The sequence below is a fragment of the Gekko japonicus genome, unplaced genomic scaffold, assembly GCF_001447785.1.
Source record: "Gekko japonicus isolate JY-2015 unplaced genomic scaffold, Gekko_japonicus_V1.1 scaffold3356, whole genome shotgun sequence".
Taxonomy (NCBI): domain Eukaryota; kingdom Metazoa; phylum Chordata; class Lepidosauria; order Squamata; family Gekkonidae; genus Gekko; species Gekko japonicus.
Genome location: NW_015169279.1, coordinates 134838 through 148086, shown reverse-complemented (window position 1 = coordinate 148086; position 13249 = coordinate 134838).

Here is a 13249-nt window from a genome sequence, read left to right as displayed (position 1 = left end):
ATTCCTGCTAAATAACATTTTTAAAAATATGAGAGATCTGCTCATGGAGCTCCCATTGTCTCCCTTGGCTTGGTCCTGGTTTCATAGATGGCCAATGATTTAGCCTGAGTTCTTAAGTCCAAACCCAACATTTTAGCTACTTGTGGAAATAATATTGAATACATGGGGTGGGGACGGGAGGAACTGCTAAAATGCTTCCTGTCTACTGAATGTGTTCCCATATTTTACTCCATTCCTAACAATAATTCAATAAGCCATAGTAGTTGAGGCACATCAAAGGCTTGGGTGGTGGTTCCACCCAGGCAAATTCCATCTGTTCCTTAATATTGTTGTGCATTGCAAACATTGAAGCATTTTCATTCTACATGCCAGAGATGGCTGCATTGCCACAAGAAATAGATGCATCCTGCTCATGTGGCTTTTGATATACTGTGCAATGCAGGTGAGACAGATACTCCTAGCTGGGAGACTGTTTATCCAGCAATTAGCAGCATCTATTAATAATTATTGTTATAATTTTATTCACCTCCACTTTATGTTTTGGTGGATTATTTAATATTGTATTTCCTATGCACAGGTCTATATTTTAAATTTGGATGTATCAATTTAGGAAGAGCAGGGTTGTGCTGATTTCAGTCTTTCCTGAAGGGCAGTTTCCATAAGCTGTTGCTAGTGGAACTCTATTTTTCCCTTGTCCATTGGCCAGTGGGATGCCATAAGATTCCACCATGTCCCCTAAATTATCCAATAGTTATGTGAAGCTTTTGGGAGAGATCATTCAGAGATTTGGGGCATGGTGCTATCTCTCCTTTCCAAGTAACTCCAGGGAGGTAGTACAAGTGCCAAATCAGAGAGTGAGGGTCTGGATAAGGAAACACAAATTGAACAAATTAAGATAAAACAGGTACTATGGTTTGGAAGTATGGCTGATGAAGAATAGGTGTTCATCCTATTATGGATGGGGTTACATTATTCTTAAAGGACAAGGAATGCAGTCCCTGGGTATTGGGAGTTGCCTCATTGTTTTTAGATACACAGCTTGCATTGTTGGGTGTGTCTTTCTGAGCTTTGGCTGGCATGACAGCTTTGGCTGCTCCTGGAAAAATCAAACTTGGCTGCAGCTACACATACCTTGGAAACATCCATACTAGATTATTGTCATGTGCTCTACATGGGGCTGCTCGTAAGCTTCAAGTGGTACAGAATACAGCAGCAAGAGTGATGACTGAGACTCACAAAAACAAAATGGATACACTGAATCAGTGCTGTTCCAGCTGCTTTGGTTGCAGTTTGTTTCCAGGCTCAGTTCAAAGTGTTGGTATTGACCTTAAAGGCCTTAAGTGACTTGGTTCCAGAGTGCTTGAAGGACAGCCTGCCCAGGTCTTGAGATCCATGCATGGGGCCTTCTTGCAGAGCCAACTTCATCTGAGGTGAGACAGTAGTTGGGATTTGTGGGAACACCTTTCAGCTGCTACCCTCAAACTCTGGAACTCCCTCCAGGTTGAGAAATGCCTGGATATTTGGGGGTGGAGCCTGAAGATGGCAGGGTTTGGGGAGGGGTCAGATTTCAATGGGATATAATGCCATGGAGCCCACATTCCAAAACGGTCATTTTCTCCAGGAGAACTGACCCCTGTCACCTGGAGAGCAGTTGTAGTCCTAGGAGGAGATCTCCAGCCATCACTTGGGGGTTGACCACCCTATACTGACACCATCCATACAGGCCTTCCAGAGTAAGCTGAAAATGTTTCTATTCTGGAAGGGTTTTGACTTAAAATAAATGGTGGCATCTGTTGTTTTTCTGGTCTTCCCTAATGTTACGTATATAACTGCTATTTTATCAATGTCAGTTTTAATCTTGAGTCTACTGGTTCTATAATTTAACTTGTCTTAATTTGTTAGCCACCTTGGGGACTTGTAATTGCCTGAAAGACAGAATAGAAATGACCATAATAAATAGAGAGTTGGCTAAATAAATAAATTAGGATCATTTTTATACATTCAGTATTTGAGTTCTACTTTTGATGTTGTTGGTAGAGCCATAATGAGACAAAGGAATTGCAAGGCACAATATCTTCTAAATCTGCCCTTGTTTTTCCCTGAGGCAGGCATGCCAGATAGATGAGCATCATGTTGCTGAATATGCAAACAAGCTCCCTCATTGTGTAATTAGGAGCATGCAGATTACAGCCACCCAGAGCATTGCTTAACTTTCATCAGGAGTTTTAACATCCAGTAGTGGGACTAAGCAGGAATAGAGTGAGAGTAAATTCACATGTGCATATGTATCAGACTATATCTTTGCATGTTTACCATTGCACTATCAGGTCATGACTTGCCTGAGTGCATCAGTTATCTTAGAGTGAGTATCACAGACTTGAGTTTTCATTATTGTGATATATTTACTGTATGCATTACAAAGGAACAGTCTGTTCCCCTCCCCTCTGATATTTGTGCATAGCTCTATCAGTGGCTACTAGCCATGGGCTGCGGTCACACACTAAATAATCCACTTCCAATGCACTTCCAATGCACTTTCCAACTGGATTTTGCCAGTTCACACAGTAAAATCCAGTTGGAAAGTGGATTGAAAGTGGATTATTTAGTGTGTGTGACCGCAGCCATGGTGACTAATGGAAACCTCCACTTCTGAATATCAGTGCCAGGTGGCAACATCAGGGGAAGGTGTCCCTGTTGTTGGACCTTCAGAGGAAATGGTTGGCCACTATGGTCGAATCTGCATTTGTCTTTCCCACCGGTGTCCCAGCCTTCTGACTCCATCTTTAAAAAAGCTGTCTACATTTGGTGTCGTTTTCACACCTCAACAGTGCTAGCATACTTTTGCATGTCTGCATATGTTTATTGCCCTTTCGTGGTGGCTCCACTGTCATTGCACCTCTGCACTGCTTTAAAAGAATCTTCTTCAAAAAACGTTCAAACAAGCATAGAGAAAGACGGCGTCACAGCAGCACGAAACTGATAAAAAATGCAAATGCAGATTCGACCGATGTGAGATAGGATGCTGAACTAGATGGACCACTGGTCTGATCCACCAGGGCTCTTCATATGTGCATTGGTTTAGTCTCATGGGGTGGAGTCCTTGCTTGGTTCTGGTTGTTAATTGGAACTGTAGACTAGGGTCGAATCTGCTTGAACAGATGTTTTTTGTTATTCAGCTAAAAAAAGAAGAAGCCCAGCATTGTGAGCTTGGCCCATCTCAGAACTTTACATAATTTACTGCAAGCCTAAAGAAAAGCTTTTAGAAAATCCTGTGCTCATTCTTGAATAGGGTATGGATGTTTGCTGAACAAAAGCTCATCAGTGCCGGGCTAGACCTATGCCTGCAGGAGAAACATTGCATGCAATTTAGCAAAAGTGTAACAACCAGAGCTCCCTGCTCAGGGAATGCCCCAGCAAACAGAAACAAGATTTGCAATTAATGCAGGACTGTACCTGAGCTAGGGTTGCCAACCTCCAGGTAGTGGTTGGAGATCTCCCGCTATTAAAACTGGTCTCCAGGCAACAGATATCAGTTCTCCTGGAGAAAATAGCAGCTTCAGAAGGTGGATGCTATGGCATTATTCCCTGCTGCGGTCCCTCCCTCCATAACTGCACCCTCCCAAGGCTCCACCCCATTACTCAGAAGGGATAAATCCATTGCTCTAGATTTAATTTGGTGAGTTCTTAGGGTCGTCAGGTTCCTCCTGGCAACCGGCGCGGGATGGGGGAGACTTACCAGGAGAAAGAGGAAGGCCCAGGCCATGTCACCGGTGATGTGGCAATGTGGCTTCCAGTGCTCACAGGAAGTGATGTCATCACACTGGCAACATCACAGTGACATTCAGGTATTTGGGCAAAAATTCTATGGTAAAATGGCTCCTACCATGGAGTAATTGCCCAAATACCAGAGTATCACCTGGACGTTGCCTGAGCCTTCCTCTTTCTCCTAGTAAGTCCCAGTACCAGCCAGCTGATTGATGGGGGGCAGGGCATTGTGGCGGGGAACTCCTGCCTACACCAGGGGGACTGGCAACCCTATGAATCTGTATGGTGCCTCATTTAGAACCTGCACCAAGAGATGGAGTTTTCAAATACTATGCAGATATTTTGAAGGATGAGTCAATTTCCTGGCCCTCATATTTATTTGAACACAGATATAACCCCAGTTGTCCAAGGGTGTAGGAAGATCCCCCTACTGGAAAAATTAAAGGTTGCAATACAACAATTGGAAGCTCAGGGTGGCATCAGAAAGGTGACTAAGTGCCTTGGCTCACCAGCCTCATGATCATGCTCTATTACACTCCAGTTCCCTGTCCAATGGTCAGGCTGGACACATAGTCCAAACGTATATTCAAAAAAAATTTAATAGATGGTTCAGATCTTAATTTGGCTTTACTCAATTTGAGAAATACTCCTATTTCAGGTCTTAAATGTGCTCCTGCACAGCTCCTGATGGGAAGGCTCTTAAGCTGTCCTCTGCCAGCTACATCAGCAACACCAATACCCATGTTACTGGCTGATGTTCGCCAGAAGTTAACGGATCTCCAGTATCAACAAAGTGCTGTGATAAATGGACTGTATCTCTTTGCCCCAAATGAGAGGGGGAGAGTGTGCAAATGCAGACACATGCAGGATGGGTACCAGCCAATGCTCCCTCTAAGCTGTGGAGTCTTGTGAGCAAAAATTCTACTTTGTGAGCTACTGGCATTAAAGTTGTGAGGGAGCAATTTGGCTACTGTATAAATTAGTTTGCCCTGGAGCCATCCTTCCTGAGCTAAGACAAAAAGATGTGAGTCGGAGGTTAAAAAACTGTGAGCTAGCTCACACTAACTCAGCTTAGAGGGAACACTGGTACCAGCACCAGTCATGGGAACAACAGAAGAGGAGGAGATTGGATTTATACCCCTCCCTTCACTTGAAGTTTTAGATGGGCTTATAATCTCCTTCCCTTTCTCTCCCCACAGCAGACACGCTGTGAGGTAGGTAGGGCTGAGAGAGCTCTGAGAGAACTGCTCTTGAGAGAACAGCTCTGAGAGAACTTGTGACTGACCGAAGGTCATCTAGCTGGCTTCATGTGGAGGAGTGGGGAATCAAACTGGGTTCTCCCAGATTGGAGTCCGTGCTCCTAACCACTACACCGAACTGGCTCTCTGAGCCACATTCTTATAAAGTAGAAAATACTGGAAACTGTATATTGGAGGAACAGGAGATATATGTGAAAAGAGTCTTCCCCAGTATCCACAGAACATGTTGTAACACATGATGAGACAATCCCAGGACAGCTCTCTGATGAAGTTCTGGACCAGCAAGAATATGAATGTGGTTACACTCCAGGTATCTTTCCAAAACCCATTGACAATCCAGATGAAGGTCTACAGACTAAGAGTGGGCAGGTGGTTAAATTGCATGCTAAGTTCAAAGATTATGTGATAGGTAGCAGTAAAGGTGGACCCCAATGGCTTCATCTCCTTGTAATGTTTGAATTGTGCTGAATGAGCACCCCAAAGTAAAAAAGGGGGAATGTGGTATATTTATTGTATGCATTACAATTGAATAGTCGTCCCGTTCCCCCCCGCGATATTTGAGTGCATTGATTTATTCTCATGGGGTGGAGTCCTTGCTCATCAATTTTGTTTATAAATTAGAGTTGTAGACTGCATGAGCTTCCTTGTCTTGAAACCAGTTGCTCTCATCCCTGTATCTCCTTGCTAATAAATGGATGCTGGTTTGAACACTAACATCTCTCCACTGTGTGAGCCTAAGAGCAAGAACGCAAGGGAACATCACAATGACATTTTTTCAACATAGGCAGTATTTTTGTTAATTCAGTTGACAATAATGAAATGAAATATGACACACACAGGCACCACAGAGACCAGCAAAATCCTAGATAGTTGGCAACATTTCTGAATTTTAGCCAGAATGATGTTGATTCATATGTGACATCTTCTTCCCATTTCCCTGCTGCTCATTTGAGCAGTGGCAGAGACCAGGAGGCAGCGGCAGAAGATTGCCTGCCATAGCAGATGACTTGGCAAACCTAGTCGGGGTTATACCATTTCTACCTGGTGGGGGGGGGGGTCTCCCATGAATAAATGTTCCTCCATTTAAAAAATCCTGCATATAAAAAAGTATGCAAGGGAAGAAGCTAGGCTAGAACCTTTCTCCCTGACATGCAAGTTCTCTACAGCAAATGTTTGTCATATGAAGATTTGCTCTGTTACGTTAGCCCCCACTGCACTGAAGTGGTATAGCCCGTACAGCTTTCTCACCTCAGTAAGAATGTGGAGCATATTCACATAATAAATGTCCACAAATTTTAGCTTATATTTAGGACTTGGTAGGCTCGTGTCAGAGTCCTGCAGCAATCAGTTCCCAAAAACTTTCTTGTAAAGAAGTGAAGTTTATTGAGACATTGAAGTATGCAGATTATCCTTACACATCTCGTGTTAAAACTGGCAATAAACGCGTGAAGCAAGCAGATATACACAATTCAAGGGGGTCCCCTGATGGCCAGGAGCCAATCAAAGAATAGGTAAAAGCCCACCAAGCTAATGGGTCCATTTGCCCAAAAGAAAGCTGGTGCTAGACACTGAGGCCAAACACTCATGTTACAGAGATAAGGAAACACTAGAGAGACACAGAAAAGAAACTAAAAATTCCAGAGGCCACTCTTCACTCCATGGCAGCTAGATGCCTAGCTGACATACTCCCCCCCCCCCCCCGCGAGCTCACCCACCAGGTGTATTGGGGTACGTTTTGTGAAAACTGTTTATAAGTATAAGTTTAGAAGCATGTACATGACAGTCTTCCACCCATTCATTGTGGGAGGGGTCAAAGTCTTTCAATTGAACAAGATAGTATAGATTACCATGCCTAAATTTAGAGTCCAAAATCTGAGCCACCTCTTGGTGTGGCTCACCATTCCGCATCAGAGGAGGAGGGGCTGGAGGTCGAGGTCTCCACTTGTTCGGACCTGGGTCCCTCTTTAACAGACTGAAATGAAAAACAAGATGCACATCTTTGAGTGATTTAGGCAACTCAAGTTCAACAGTCACATCATTGATTTTGCACAACACTTTGAAAGGCCCAATATACTTCCAGCCCAATTTCCTTTGAGGCTGGAGGCCTTTCAAGTTCTTGGTAGAGAGATACACTGTGTCCCCTGGTTGCAAGTCCCATTCAGGACCTCTGATTTTGTCAGCCCAATTTTTGTAATCCGCTTTAGCTTTGTCCAAAGTCTTATGAATAATAGACCAGTGGTCACTTAGACCCTGCTACCAAGTCTGGAGATCCCGGGGTGTGTGTGTGTCGGGAGTCCCCAATGTGGGGAGAGGGTCCCCCTCATAGCCATGCAATGCCTTAAAAGGAGACAGTCCAGTGGAACTATGAACAGAATTGTTATCATTGTACTCAACATAAGGTAATAATTCGACCCAATCGTCCTGCTGACAGTTAGTGAAGCACCTTAGGAATTGCTCCACCACCTGGTTGACCTGTTTGGTCTGACCATCAGTCTCAGGGTGATGAGCGCTGCTGAGGCCCCTTTCAATGCCCAGGACCTGCAGGAACTCCTTCCAGAACTTAGCAATGAACTGAGCTCCTCTGTTGGATCTTATTTTGGCCAGAACCGAATGCAACCTCACAATGTGATGCATGAACAATTTAGCCAGGGCCTTGGCCATAGGCAGTTGCTTACAAGGAACGAAATGTGTCTTTTTGGAGAATAGGTCAACAACCACCCAGATAACTGTCTTTCCCTTGCTGGGAGGTAAGTCCATTATATAGAAATAACCTCCCAAAGCCTGCTAGGAGTCTCTATGGGCTGGAGTGTTCCAGGTGGCTTGCCCGGCTGTCATTTGCTCATCAAGCATGTCTGGCACAACCCCACATATTGAGTGATGCCAGTCCTCATGTGGGGCCACCAGAACTGCTGCTGAAGCAGATGGAGGGTTTTTAAATAACCGAAATGTCCATCTAGCTGGGATTCATATCCAAAATGCAAAACTTCCCCACGGAGGGCCGGTGGCACAAAACGTCTGCCCCCCTATACCAACACCCAATTGGGCCCAGTTGGATGGAGGGGTCTTTGGAGGTTTCCTCTCTGTCAGACTCTGTGAAAGTGGCTTTGAATTTTGTAATCCATGGCTCGCCTCCCTCCCTGGCCCCTGGCTGCATGTCACTACTGCCCCTCCCAATTGGGAAGGCGTGAACATGGAGTCCACCACCTCCTTCCTCTGACTGGCGAGTTGGGGGAGGCACAATAAAGCATCAGCCAAGGAATTAGCCTTTCCCGGGAAGTGCTGGAGGGTGAAACAAAACTTAGAGAAAAACTCCACCCATCTGAGCTGTTTGGCATTCAGATTTTAGGGGGGTGCGCAAGGCTTCTAGATTCCTATGATCAGTCCAAAGGCACCCTTGCCGCCTCCAACCAATGCTGCCAAGTAGTCAAGGCTAGCGTAATGGCCACGGCTTCCTTGTTCCACACCGCCCAGTTCTGTTCAATAGCATTAAACGTTTTTGACATGTATGCTAGTGGGTGTAATTTTCCACCTTCCCCCTCTTGTAATATCGCCCCCCCATAGCAACGTCAGAGGCATCTTCCTGGACCACAATTTTTTTATTCTCGTCCGGGTGGTACAAATTTGTCTCAGAAGTGAACAGTTCCTTTAACTTAACTAAAGCACTTTGGCATTCGGCCATCCATTCCAAACGTGCACTGGGTTTGGAGCTGTCTTGTCCCTTCCCCTTAGTTTTTAACAAGTCAGTGAGGGGTAGGCTTACTTGGGTGAAATTGGGGATGAAGGGGTGGTAGAAATTGACGAAGCCTAAGAACATTTAGAGTTGTCGTCTAGTACGGGGGGCTTCCCACCCCAACACATCAACCACCTTGTGTAGGTCCATTTCCAACCCCTTCTGTGAAATACGGTAGCCCAGGAAGTCCACCTCCTCTTTGTGGAACTCACACTTAGACAACTTGGCAAATAGCGTATGTTCATAGAGGGTCTACCTCCCTCACCAATGTCACATGTGAGTTTCTGCCTTGAGAATATAAAAGAATGCCATACAAATAAACCAGAGCCCCATTGAACAGGTGCTTGTGCAATACTTCATTGATTACGTTCATGAAGACCCCTGGGGCCCCCTGTAGCCTGAAAGGCATCACTAAATACTCAAACTGTCCCAAGGGAGTGTTAAAGGCTGTCTTGTGCTCATCCCCCTCACAGATGCACTCCCGAAAATAAGCATCTCACAAATCCAACTTAGTAAAAAATTTTCCTTTGGCTGCCTCCGCCAACAGGTCTTTAATCAATGGGAGGGGGTAAGCATCAGTGGTCAACACTGCATTCAGGCCCCGGTAATCAGTACGTAGTCTCAAACCCCCATCCTTCTTTTTCTGGAAGAGGACAGGAGCTGCAAACAGGGAGGAAGTGGGACTGATGAACCCACGGGCTAAATTTTTGTCAATGAACTTTCGCAGCTCATCTTTCTCCGCAGGGCTCATGGAATATAATTTCCCTTTAGGCATTTTATGTCCCAGCAAAATCTCAATAGCACAGTCTGCATTGCAGTGGTGGGGAAGTTCATCTACTTCTTCCTCCTCAAACACTCTGGTGAGGTCTCTATACTCCACTGGTATGGAGCTAAGCTCCTCCTGAGTCAAGCACACTCACTCCAGCGAGGTTACTGGCATCTCCCCCACTCACCCCTCCAGTCATGTTCTTTACATTTCAAATCAGAGAAGTGCAGGGTCCCTGAGTTCCAGCAAATATACAAATCATGATCTTGGAGCCAAGGATTCCCTAGCACCATGGAGAATCTGGCCATCAGATTAATCACAAAGGGCCACTATTCCCAGTTGGGCCCCGTTCCCATGATCACTGGGGTGGTCTGATATTTACAGGTCTCTTTCATCATAGAGCCATCCATCTGGGTAAAGAGGAGTGGCTCAGGCAGAGTTTTTACGGGGACCCCCAACCCAGTAACTATAGCCGGATTGATCAAATCTCTGGTGCACCCAGAGTCTATCAAAGCCCTCACCCTCACTTGGGTGCCCATCTCGGGGTTTACAACTGACACAGTCATGAAAAACAGAGGGGGAGTGCTGCTCACCAAATGTGATGTCAACTGCTTTCGAACCTGCTGGGTTGTGCCTCTTACAGCAGGTCCCAACCTTTTCCCACCAGCTGGGACACCTCGTCTCCACTGGATGAGGCCCATGGGGAGGTGCGCTCAAATGGAGAGCCTGGGGTTGCTTTGGCTGTGCCCCCTTTCATCGGGGTTTCAGAGCTACACCACTCCGGTGCTTTCCCCCCTTGGGGGCGCCAGGGTGGCTGGGCAGACAGCTGCGTACTGGCCGGGTTCCCCGCACACGCCTTGCTTCATTCATTGATCTCTCACCGACTCCTTGGGTTTGGGGCGCTGGCCCTTCACCTCTCTGCCCAGAGCTTTTGGGGCTGCCTTGGGAGTATACATCCGGATCATGTGAAGTCAAATCTCAGTGTCAACTGCTTCCCAGATCCATCCGGCCAGGGTTAGCAGGTTCCCACTGTGCAGGACTGTCTCCAGCACCTGATGATTTAAGCCTGAACAATACTGTTCAATCAGTACCTCTTCTGGCCACCCCTGCACTTTGGTGGCATACATCTTGAATTCATCCGAGAATTCATGCACAGAACGTCTTCCTTGCTTCAAGCCTCGCAGGTGAGTACACGCCTTTTCTAATTCCATGGAGTTTTCATACTGCTGCCGCAGAGCCCACATGAAAACCTGGACATCACGTAGTTCAGGGCCCCTAATATTGTGGAGCCCCACATACCAATCTGCAGCCCTCTCTCTCAGCTTCGACCCGATGTAGTCTACACCGGAAAAAATAGTGTAAAAATCGCTGTTGCATTGCTAATATGATGTAATTTACAGGGTTAACTTGGAAGTGACTTTATGCCCCTCTAGGATTCAGCAGAAACTCTATGCCAAATGAGCTGGTCACGTATCAAAATAAACTAAACTGAATACCAAAACCACATAATTTTTGTTAACTCCAGACTGCAGTGATGTCACTTCCACATTCACACCAGAAAAGACACTATGCCACTGACATGACAATGCCCACCATGTCACTGTCTCTCTTGGCACCTTGCCAGGTGTCAGCCACCAGCTGGCAGCCCTACTTATCTTACTAGCCAGTCATTATTTGTGGTTAGGGTTACCAGCCCCATGGTGGGGTCTGAACTCTGAAGTTCTCCTGGAATTACTACTGATTTTCTGGCTACATAGAGATCAGTCCCCTGGAAAAATGGCAGCTTTTGGAAGATGTACTCTGTGCCATTATATCTCCACTGAGCTCCCTCCTTTCTCCAGGCACTGTACTCAAATCTCCAGGAGTTTTCATATCAATACCTGTTTCCTGGCCCAAAGCACAGTTCTTGTTTCATCCATGATGAAATCCATAGAAATCACTTCCCGTGGTCTACCAGGGGTGGGAAGGGGTTGCAAGAGACCTGGAGGCTTCCCTGGGCATGGTTTACACATTATACAGGTCTTACATGACTTTACAAACAGGGAAAGATCATTGCGCATCCCAGGCCACCAAAATTGTCTCTGTAATAAGTGCAGGGATTTAACAAACCCCAAATGTCCCGCCAACTTCGTTCTGTGGACAGTGACCATGATTTCACCCCTCAACATTAAAGGCACAAACAGTTTGTGACCCTGATACCAACACCCATTATCCCGCTCTTTACCTGTCCCTTTTTGCTCAATTCGGGGCAGTCAGTGTCAGAAAGGGCAGAGGCAAATTTCACCTCCCAGCAGGTTTCAGTTGTAGAAAGAGGCTGGGTTTTTGCTTGGCTGTGTGTTGTCACCACCCCTCCCAGTTGCGAAGGTGTGAACATTGAGTAAAGAACACCCTCCCTCTGACAGTTATGTTGCGGGAGGCAGGACAATGCATCAGTGAGAGAGTTCGATTTCCCCGGGAAATGGTGAAGTGTGAAGTTAAACTTGGAGAAGAAATCGGCCCACTGAAGCTGTTTGGCATTCAGATTCCGGGGTGTACACATTACCTCCAGGTTTTTATGATCAGTTCACACCTCAAATGGCATCCTCGCCCCCTCCAACCAGTGGCACCAGGAAGAGAGTGCTAATTTAATAGCCCCTGCCTCCTTGTCCCAAACGGACCAATTCCTTTCAGTGTCATTAAATTTGCGGAAGACGTAGGCAAGGGGATGACATTTCCCATCCTCCCCTTCTTGCAAAATCGCCCCACCCATAGCAACATCAGAGGCGTTGGCCTGCACAATAAACTTTTTCAGTTCGTTGGGGTGGACCAACACGGGCTCAGAGGTAAACAGGGCTTTGAGGCAATCAAACACCTCTTGACATTCGTTAGTCCAGTTCAGTTTAGCCCCAGGGCGAGTGCCTTCCAGTCCCGTCCCCTTGGTTTGAAGTAAATCCGTGAGCAGTAAGCTCACCTGGACAAAGTTTGCAAGAAATGACCGGTAAAAATTTGCAAACCCTAAGAATGCTTGTAGTTGCCTCCGGGTTCATGGGGACTCCCACCCCAGCACATCTCGAACCTTGGCGGGGTCCATCTCCAAGCCCCTTTGGGAAATGTGGTATCCCAGAAAGTCAATCTCTGAACAATGAAATTCACACGTAGACAGTTTGGAAAACAGTGTGTGCTTGTGCAATGTTTGTAGGACCTCCCGCACCAGCTTGATGTGCGAAGGTTTAAAAGGGGAATAAATCAGGATATCATCAAGGTAAACAATCACTCCGTTAAACAGGTGCTTGTGCAACACGACATTGATAAGGTTCATGAAGACTCCTGGGGCCCCTTGAAGTCCAAATGGCATCACCTTGTATTCGAACTGCTCCAACGGAGTGTTAAACGCAGTCTTATACTCGTCCCTGGCTTTTATGTGGACATGAAAGTAAGCATCCCTGAGATCAAATTTAGAAAAGATCTTCCCCTTAGCCACTTTGGCTAGGAGGTCCTTCATAAGCAGCAGGGGGTATGCATTAGTTGTGGAAACAGCATTCAAGCCCCTGTAATCCGTGCACAATCTCAACCCACCATCCTTTTTCTTCCGGAATAGGATCGGAGCTGCAAAAGGGGAGGACGCGGGGCAGATGAAGCCTCGTGCCAAGTTCTTCTCAATGAACTTGCGCAATTCCTCTTTCTCCTGAGGACTCATTGCGTACAATTTACCTTTAGGCAATTTCTTGTCTGGGATTAACTTGATGGCAC